Here is a 10140-nt window from a genome sequence, read left to right as displayed (position 1 = left end):
TCCAGGGGCCAAGGCCTCTGTTCCCCTATTGGATGGTTCTTCAACTTTAAACCAGACTTAGATGAGAAGCCTTTCAGACAGAGGACTGTCCTTGTAAAGTAGGACACTTGACTAACCTATCATAGAGTGAGGCCAATAAAACAAAGTTTTCCATTTTAAATTTTTACATGGTGATTTATCCCTCTACCACGTTCTTCCACATTACTGGGTCTTGCTTGTGATTGGACTGTAGCATGAGTTACACTTACTTGTTTGTTGTCTTTACCCCAGTTATTTGTCCATCACTTTTCAAAGTTACATGCAGAGAGAAATAAAAACCACAGAACCTCAGGCAGAATATGGAACACAGAGGTGATCAAGACAAATAGATGCATGGCAGTGACCAAATGTTGAGATTGCAAATATTAGGGCTCTCATCTTCAGAAGTGGTGCTTGGTTCTAGGTGACAAGACTGCAACCTTCTGTTCAGTTGCTGCCACATCCTGTTCAGCCTCGTCCCCTCAGTTGACCAACCCCCAACCTCAGCCTTCAGGTCAGAGGGAAAAGAGCCAGCATCCCTGATTTGCCTTCAAAAGTGGCTGAAGTTGGACGGAAAGGGGAGATCCCCCACCTTCAACCCAGGTTCCCACCATTCATCCCCCGGTCTGGATTTCTTTCTCCTCCCGCATTCCTGGCATAGGGAGAGGGTTCTTTATTTTATGTGAGGATGCCGGATCTTTAAAATTAAGGCCGAATGCCTGCTCATCCTGCACACTCATCAATAAACAGTTTATTGCTAAAGTACCTTATAGCTCTTGCAGTTTCTCCTTCCAAGGAAAGTAACCCTGTAAAAGCTGCTCCATGTTTCCTGCAACTCTGAAAAGCATCTACCTTGGAGAGGGGTGAGTACAGCAAAGCTAGATTTGCAGGCAGCTGAAATGCTGGACCATTATGACAACGATTTGCCAGAACAAACCATCACCTGCGTGTTCTGACAGGAGAGTTCCACTGGCAGAAATAAATTGGATCAGGGTATCTCCCCCCCTACTCTTCTTTCATTCTGTCTTCTCCCTTTCTAATTTTCTCTCTGTCTCTCTCTCTCATTCATCATTTTCTCATTCCCTCTGTCTCACACACATATAGCAAGTCAGCTAATGGAGTCGGGCAATAATTCAGACTTGCTTGACAGCAGCAGTAATTTCAATAAATAATTATGAGACGTCATTTTGCCTCTTTCTTGTGGTCTCGTCACCGGGCTTTCATGGCTTATTAGAATAAAGAAATCTCCAACATCTACAAGGCAGGTCCACCAATATGGGTGGTGCAAGATACAGACAGATAGGTAGATAGATTATTTCTTTCTCCATTTGCTTCTCTCTCTCTTTTTTTAAATCATTCGTTTCATTATCCATTCATTAAAATCACATTTGTTTCATTACTCATTCATTAAGATCACATTCATTTTCATTAGTCACATTAGTGGGGGTGGCAGATCTCTCTGTATTTCTTCTCCTAGATTTTGCCATATTTTTGTGGTCATCATCACCCCACACCTGATTCTGCAATATGATGCCCTATCTAGGACAGGGATGAGCGATGCTGCCCATGTGGTCGGGTGGTGTGGGGTGATGGGACATATGCCAATAAGCATGACCAGAGCTTCCGGTGGGTGTGGCCATTTATATGGCTATCGACAGTTATGGACATAGAGTCTCTCTTTCACAGACACACAACATCTGCACTGTGCATTTAAAGTAGAATCCTACCAGTCTTTAACAGTCATGGCTTCCCCCAAATGATCCTGGAAACTAGTTAAGGGTGCTGAGAGTTGTTAGGAGACCCTTATTCCCTTCAAGGAGCTACAATTCCCAGAATTCCCTGGGAAGAGGTATTGATTGTTGAGCCATTCTAGAAACTGTAGCTCTGTGAGGAGAAAAGGGCAATTACTCAGCTGCAAACTTTCCTCATTCACCTCAGACGATGCTCTTTCCTCTTTTTTCTGTTTCAATCAATGTCCCATGTTTCTTGTACAGTGGTACCTCAGGTTAAGAACTTAATTTGTTCTGGAGCTCTGTTCTTAACCTGAAACTGTTCTTAACCTGAGGTACCACTTTAGCTAATGGGGCCTCCTGCTGCCGCTGCGCTGCCACCGCACGATTTCTGTTCTCATCCTGAAGCAAAGTTCTTAACCTGAAGCACCATTTCTGGGTTAGCGGAGTCTGTAACCTGAAGTGTCTGTAACCTGAAGTGTCTGTAACCTGAAGTGTCTGTAACCCGAGGTACCACTGCCCTCACATATTCACGCTTGCTTTCTATGCTCCATTCCAGTCCCCGTTTCTCATTCGCTCATCTTCACTCTATCCTTCATGCCTGGCTGGGACCCACACCCAGTGGCTCTCTTGCCCCGCCTTGTCCACCAGTCAGGCTGAGTGGCGCTGCATCCTCGCTCTTCCCGCAATATCCCTCACCTTCTGGCCAGACCACTAGTACCTTGATGCATCAGTGAGGTTGCCTTCCTGACCATGACAGACAAAATTCCTTGCAAAGTTCCTTGCAAAAAAATGTGCACTGCATTTTATTATCATTTCTTATTTATTAAATTTGTATACTGCCCTTCATCCATAGATCTTGGGGCTGTTCACAACACAAAATGCTGTATATTAGGCAAAGCTGAATGCAGATTGTGTATATTTGGAGGAACATGGGGAAATGCTGATGAATGCTCATGAAGATTTCTTCTTTTCTTAAAAAAAGAAACATTGCAAATGGATGCAGAAATATGAAGAACTGAACTTAAGAAGAATGAGAAACTGAAATTAACTGATTCAGCCATCCCCTCACTCAACTACCTTTTTGCTTTCTACTGCCATTGTCCTCTATGGAGCACAGGGAATCACAGGAATCAGGAATATGACACAAACAGTCTGGTATTTGTTTGCACATGGAGCATGTGGGGCCTGGCTGGGTCCAGAAAATTGTGAGAAATGATTTAGTAGCTCAGGAGGCTTTCCAACTATACCCCATGCATGCCAGGATAGCAGCTGCCCACCCAGTTTGCTATTCCCCCCAGTTTACATGTACCATCATGAAGTCACACTAGTAGTAACGGTTGTGTCCCCTCTACCCCACCAACCTCATATTCCAAGCAGATCCACACATGTTATGGCACGTTTGGTTGAATGACTCATGGATGTTTTATTAGATGGGTCTCTCAACACCTGCCCACTAGAGACCCAGCGCCAAGCCAAGGCTGCCTCACATCCCAGGCTCATTGGAGGAGAATGCGGAAAAGCTTTTTGTCTGGCTCAGCTGTTCCTCCAAATGGGCCAGCTAATTGAATTGTCTTTTTTCCTTCTTCTGGGGTCTGCTCCAGAATATTCATCATTCAGTCACGGGCATTACAAGCCAATTAGCTCTGCCCTGTTCAGTTGGGAAGCAATTGTGCACTGTTGGTGACAGTGAGAAGGCAACCCCCTCCCTTCCATTATCTTTGGGGGTCCGTAATATTTCTATTCAAAGAAGGGGACTGACCTTCGACAAGAGTACCCATGTTACGTAAGAGATCAGGGTCTTTTCTTCTCCATCATGCTTTATACAAGGGTCACTTCCAGATGACCTGTTTATTGAGCATTCATTCTGGTTTGTTTACAGGGAGGTTTGACAGTGTGGCGTCACACGGTGTTATCCCATCCTTTCCAATGAATTTTCTTTACAGCGAAAAGTCAGTGGGGAGTAGGCAGTGGATCTGTGGTGCAAAAGTTCTGAGTCAACTTTAATTGCTCAACCTTCCAACCTCCCATCCCAGTCCTTGTCACAGACTAGATCTAGATCTAGACTCACTGCTGGAAAACAGGGTTTGCTCCTCCCCCACCTCTTCAGTCAAGCTTGCTTGAAAACAGTTGAAACCATCAAGAAAAAAGTATTCCGTGAATCTGGACATGTTGAAACATGTGGAGCTGCCTGTCTCTTTTGGCCCTGGCAGTTGGTGATGCAATCCCAGTATCTGGCCCTGCTCTTCAGAAGGAAGGGACAGAAGGAGCTGCCCCAGGGTTTGGCTGATGGTAAAGATGTGGTCTTCCTGTATTCCTGTATTTGGTATTCCTCCTCACTCTAGTCTAGCTATGTTTTGTAGAACCACAAGATAGCCTTTCAGCTTTCCAAATCTAGCTCTCTAGCATACCCTCACTTGGAGTATCGCTCCCTCTTTAGCAAACGGGTGAGTGCAGGATTAGGCCTGGAAGCATCTATCACTTTTGGTTCTCTCCAGTTCTTTTTCTTTTCTAATCTTAAATTCAGTTATCCGCATTCCTGCAGCAATTTGTGATATATATCCTTTTTTTAAAAAGATCCTCATGAAATTCCTTCAGCATTTTGTGTGAATTTGTCTTAATAAACTCAGTTTTGTATGCAGTTTCGACTTTTGTACACATTTCTGCAAGTGATTCCTCCAGATGCATTTCTTTATTTCTTTATTAAATTCATATGTCACCCTTCATGCATAGATATCAGGGAATTTCACGACATAAAAATACAAGATAAAGAACACAGACTGCATAATAAAAACAATAACAATAACAAAACAATAACCCCCTCCCCCACCCTTTCCCACAACATGTTTTAAAGTGTATAGGATGTTAATCAGCTAAAGGCCTGGTTGAAGAGGAATGTTATTGCCTGGCACCTAAAGATTTTTTTAATGAAAGCACCCGTGAAACCTCCCTGGGAAGAGCATTCCAGAAATAGGGGGCCACTGCAGAAAAGGCCCCTTTTTGTGTTGTAACCCTCCAGACCTCACACCATTCTGGAGCCCATGACATCTTTTTTCTCCCTGGACTTTGGGCTCACTGACATCCACTTCAGAATCTGGAGAGGGTCTCCCCAAAAGCCATGAGCACTTTCCAGCTCTCTCCCACCATTTCAAGTTAGAACTTATTTATTTATTTCCCGACACCACGTGGATATGTAGTCATGGGTGAGTTGATCACACACAAGTGGGGGCATGCTTGTACAGCGCCCCCCGAATACTAATAAGGAACCATAAACCTAAGAAATATAAGGCATGTGCATGTACAGAGTTTACCTCCCTTGTCAATGAGGAACTATTTTATTTAATAACATGATTTCACAATACAACAGTATTCTCAGACCATGCTGCTTTATTGTTTAAAAAAATGTATACAGGTGCAGAGTTTCACTTTTAAACAATTCTTTTTTACAGTGTCAAAAGAATAATTCTAACATCTCCCTTTCCTCCAAAGATTCAAAGATATACAGTAAAAGGGAAAATTTCAAGGAGCATTTCAATTTCAAGGAGCTTTGTGGAAAATTTCAAGGAGAATTTCAACATATGTTGGAACCAGCCTTCAAAGCTGTACTTCACCACCACACCTACAAACACACAGACTTCTTGAGAGGTGAGGTCACTGACAACTTTATAAGCTCATCAAAGAGCTCAGGAGTTCTGGAAACCCTGTCTTACTCCCATCTCAGTTCTCAGCCACACTTGTGTGAATTTTTAATCCCAGCCAAACAGACAACCTTCTCTTCCCACACAGAAGCTGGACATCAAACTGCTCCATTTTGTACTGAAGCCATTGCATTGGCTCAGCCAATCATCATCACAGGCTTCACCACCAGAAACACAAGGCAGCATAGGTTTCCCTTGCTGGTTGTTTTGGTCTTGGCGAAGAAGAGAGTAAAGGTCCCAGAGTCCTCTTATAAATGGTAATGATAACACAATTATCAGGCAAAACAAAAATTAAGTTTAATGGTGCAAAGCCAGGGTATAGTTTGAAGGTAATTCATATTAATTATGTTTGGATTAAAAGCTTATTTCTTTTGTTAGCATCTACAAGTAGGAAGGTAGCAGTAAAAAATGCATATAATTACTGTGTCTTATGGAGGAGCCGTGTTGAACTTAATGGAGCATTCCCCTTCTCTCTGGGCACACAATGAGCAGTAATATTTCACATTTTGGAAAATGCAGAGGAAATAAATTACACGTTTAATGATAAGAATTACTTAGACTGATAATGGAATTGGATTGGCTACTTAATGTGGTGCGACACTCAGACCAGAGCAGCACGGAAATGGGAGAACATCACTTAAAATAAAATAAAACAAATGGTGAGTACTCAGAAGAAGAAACTAAATTCCTCCAGGTAGGGAGAGTGTGATGAGATTGTTTCCTCCCGTATTACATGAGCTTCCAGACTGATGCAGCCCAGTCACAGAGAGCATGCTCTGTGATTTGACAATCACTAGATTAGATTATGCTCACTGGAAGGACAGAGCCTGAAGCTGAGGCTCCAATACTTTGGCCACCTCATGAGAAGAGAAGACTCCCTGGAAAAGACCCTGATGTTGGGAAAGATGGAGGGCACAAGGAGAAGGAGACGACAGAGGACAAGATAGTTGGACAGTTCTCAAAGCTACCAGCATGAGTTTGACCAAACTGCGGGAGGCAGTGGAAGACAGGAGTGCCTGGCGTGCTCTGGTCCATGGGGTCATGAAGAGTCGGACACGACTAAACGACTAAACAACAACAACAGATTAGACTACTGTAATGCATTGTTATGAGACTGTCTTTGAAGACCTCTCCGAAACTTTGGTTGGTACAAAATGCAAGTGGTAGTTTACTGAGGCTGGTTATATGGAGCATCTCTCTCAGATGTCCTTAGGTAAAACAGCTTAGGCAATCCATAGGTAGCTCAAGACATTCTGGCATATACCTGGCTCAACAATGGTCTCTGTTTTGCTTAGTTTTACTGATCTGTTTTGAAAGCTGTCCTGCAAAGCTTTAAGATGTGTTTTAAAGGGTAGAGGGGACATCTCACCTCATTCCTAAATTTCATGAAATATAAATTGGCACCCAGAACCCTGATATGCCATGAAGTAGCAGTGGGCAGAAAGTAGATGGGGATCTACTGGGAGATTTCAGGTTGATTTTAGGTACCTAGTTTGGCATGAATTTCTGTCTCCCAATTGTTAACAATAAATGGGGGGCGGGGGGGAAGCTGTGAGCATGTGAACCAGATGCATTTTTCTTTTCTTTTTTGAAGGAAGGATTGTAATCTCAGTTCAGTTCTGGATTTCAGAACAAATTCATGTGCTCAGAATTTTTTAATTATGGGTAGAGATGGAAAATTCAATGCAGTTCATGTTTAAAGGCAGAGCCAGCTAATTCACATTTTCCAAAGCAATATGTGAACTGAAACACAGCCCTTGAAATGCGCACTGTTAAGTTGTGGGCGAACATATCAGACGACACAGCGATTCTTCAAATAGCTCTTGTTTATTCAAAGGCCAGAACAGAACTGAACTGAGGAGCTCAGTCAGCCTGTTTATATAGAGCTCCAGAACAACGTAACTGTTGCAACTTTCTAAAACTATCCAATCACTGAACATCACTTTCGATCCTTCATTTGCATACAAACTATCCAATCACTGAACATCACTTTCGATCCTTCATTTGCCTAACTATCTACAGTATCCCCCTGCAGGCCCAGGGTGAGAACTTCAGTACATAACACACACTTCACCCAGCTGTGCAATGCTGTTCTTCAGCCAAGTAATGTGTACCAAAAAATGCACATTCTCCAAATCAGCAACAGTCTAGAAATACCCTGAGTCAATTCTCTTGCTTATTGCAAAAGTTTGATATGGTTGCTGCCCCCTGTCCAGATCTTAAAACTTATCTAGAGCCCAGGTATGTTTAGAGTAGCTGAACATCAAGATGACTCTCTGCCATGACTGGCGCTAAGAACTACAATCCCAAGAGGACAATAGGATGACCATGTTCGTCAATATGCATGCAACAGCATTACAAGATAGGATAAAAATAATATATTTATTTACTGATGGTATTGCCATCATGCTTCAAGACCTAAAAGCTGCTCTTTCAGAGGTAATTAAAACTATAAATTATTTTGGGGTAGTGTCTGGTCTCTGCATAAACTATGACAAATCAGAGTTCTTATTTTCAAATGTAAACTCCCAGACCCAGCTAGCTATCAGATGGTCCACTGGCATCAAGACTTGTTCTACCTCCTTGCGATAATTGGGGGTTCAGATTCCTAGGAATTCTTAGGAATCTGAACAAACAGTTTCATTTAAATTACCCCCAGTCCTCAAACGTAGTGATATGAGTTTGTGATAATAATAGACCTCTATACTCTGTGGATTGGGCTCGTGTTAGGATTAATCAATGCTTGGAGTGTTGAGACTGGGTGCCAGAACGTGTGCTTTTTGCCAGATCTGTGTATATTAAGTCGGCGCATATTAAGCCAGATCTGTGGGTATTAAGATGTATGCTAGATACTGGAATCAGCAAGTGTTAAAAGCTAATTAAGCTAGGCTAAGCTTCCTGTGTTGAGGTGATACCCTGGGGTGATGTGTGATTAAGGAGAGCATATGATCAAGTGACTCTGTCTGAGACTACAAATGGATGTGCCCCCTCTCTCCTTCAACAGATAAAGCCAGAGCTTTCAGAAGATAGAGTTAGAGTTGCTGTGATGTGGACTAGAGAGAAAGAAGTATGAGAAATATATTGGAAAATGTGGTGAGTAGGTAACTATGTACACAAGTTCTGGAAGCAGGTTGCAATGGAGACTGGTATTATTATTGGCAAACAGGTCATCTTGGACACTAAACTATGTCTCTTATCCATTTTTGATGCTGACCTTTCTTCTTGATAATTAATTTTATATCTGTTGGTTACCACTCATCTAGTGATATATCAAAGGTGGAAGGATGCATCTCATTATCCTATGGCTGTATGGTTTAAAGAAGTCATGTTCATTGCCATTTCCAAAAAATAAAATAAAAAAAAATGACTCAAAATACATGCTGTCAAGGGGGATATGGAATTCTCTGACTTTGCTTCTGCTTGGGCACCGTTTGTGATTTATATGACCAAACAATCTCATAGCTGGCACATTCCCACTAAATATGAGTTTATTTGGCAACATTCATGGATATTTGGTATGTTTGGTACAAATATGAACCTTGCATTCCACTATACAATATACCGTAATCTTTTTAAAGCGCTCTATGATTATTATGATTATTATTGTATTTGGTGATGATGATGGTGATGATGGTAATAAAAGGTAAAGGGACCCCTGACCATTAGGTCCAGTCGTGACCGACTCTGGGGTTGCGGCGCTCATCTCGCTTTATTGGCCGAGGGAGCCGGCGTACAGCTTCCGGGTCATGTGGCCAGCATGACTGAGCTGCTTCTGGCGAACCAGAGCAGTGCACGGAAGTGCCGTTTACCTTCCTGCTGCAGCGGTACCTATTTATCTACTTGCACTTAACATGCTTTTGAACTGCTAGGTTGGCAGGAGCAGGGACCGAGCAACGGAAGATCACTCCGTTGCGGGGATTCGAACCGCCGACCTTCTGATTGGCAAGTCCTAGGCTCTGTGGTTTAAGCCACAGCACCACCTACGTCCCTTGATGCTGGTAATAATAATTGAGTTTCCCCTACCATTAACAGGGATGTTGCAGGATTCTGAGAAGAGCATAACTTGTCAGGGCTTGCTTATTCATCCCATGTCTGGAAATAAATCAATGTAGCAACTATGACTGGTATTCACTGTAGCTGTGGTTTTCAGTTTTCAAATGATTGCTCCCCCACTCTTTTGCATTGTGTTTCTTTTGCCTTGAAATAAACAAATAATTTAATATATGTGATTTGCATAATTAATCAATTAAATTGTGAAAAGTACATAATTTCATCACAGCGGACACTGAGATGAATAAAATAGTTTTGGGCAGCATATGAATTGCAGTGGAATGGAAACAGTGCTGCACATGATTAATGCAGAGCAATGCGGAAAACGATACCTTCATAGATCCCTACTAAACACTCACCAAAATAGCTTATACATACTGAGCCTGTCCTCATTTGAGTTGATGGGAAATTTCTATAACTAGTTACTACTGTTTGCTCAAGAGGTCATCCACCTGGTACTTCAGTGATAATAAAAACTGCACGGAAACTTTGTGTAGCAACATTCAAAGAGAAGATTGTCCTAATAGGACTTACTGATGGACCCTCCATCCTTATACTTGGGAAGCAAAGATGAAAAATAATATTAAATTAAAGTGGCCCATAACAAGGACCTCTGCTTAAAGTTCAGCAAAAGAACTATTGAT

The sequence above is a fragment of the Podarcis liolepis genome (assembly GCF_965112155.1).
Source record: "Podarcis liolepis genome assembly, chromosome: 16".
In the NCBI taxonomy this organism is placed as follows: Eukaryota; Metazoa; Chordata; class Lepidosauria; order Squamata; family Lacertidae; genus Podarcis; species Podarcis liolepis.
Note: the sequence above shows the minus strand (reverse complement) of the source record.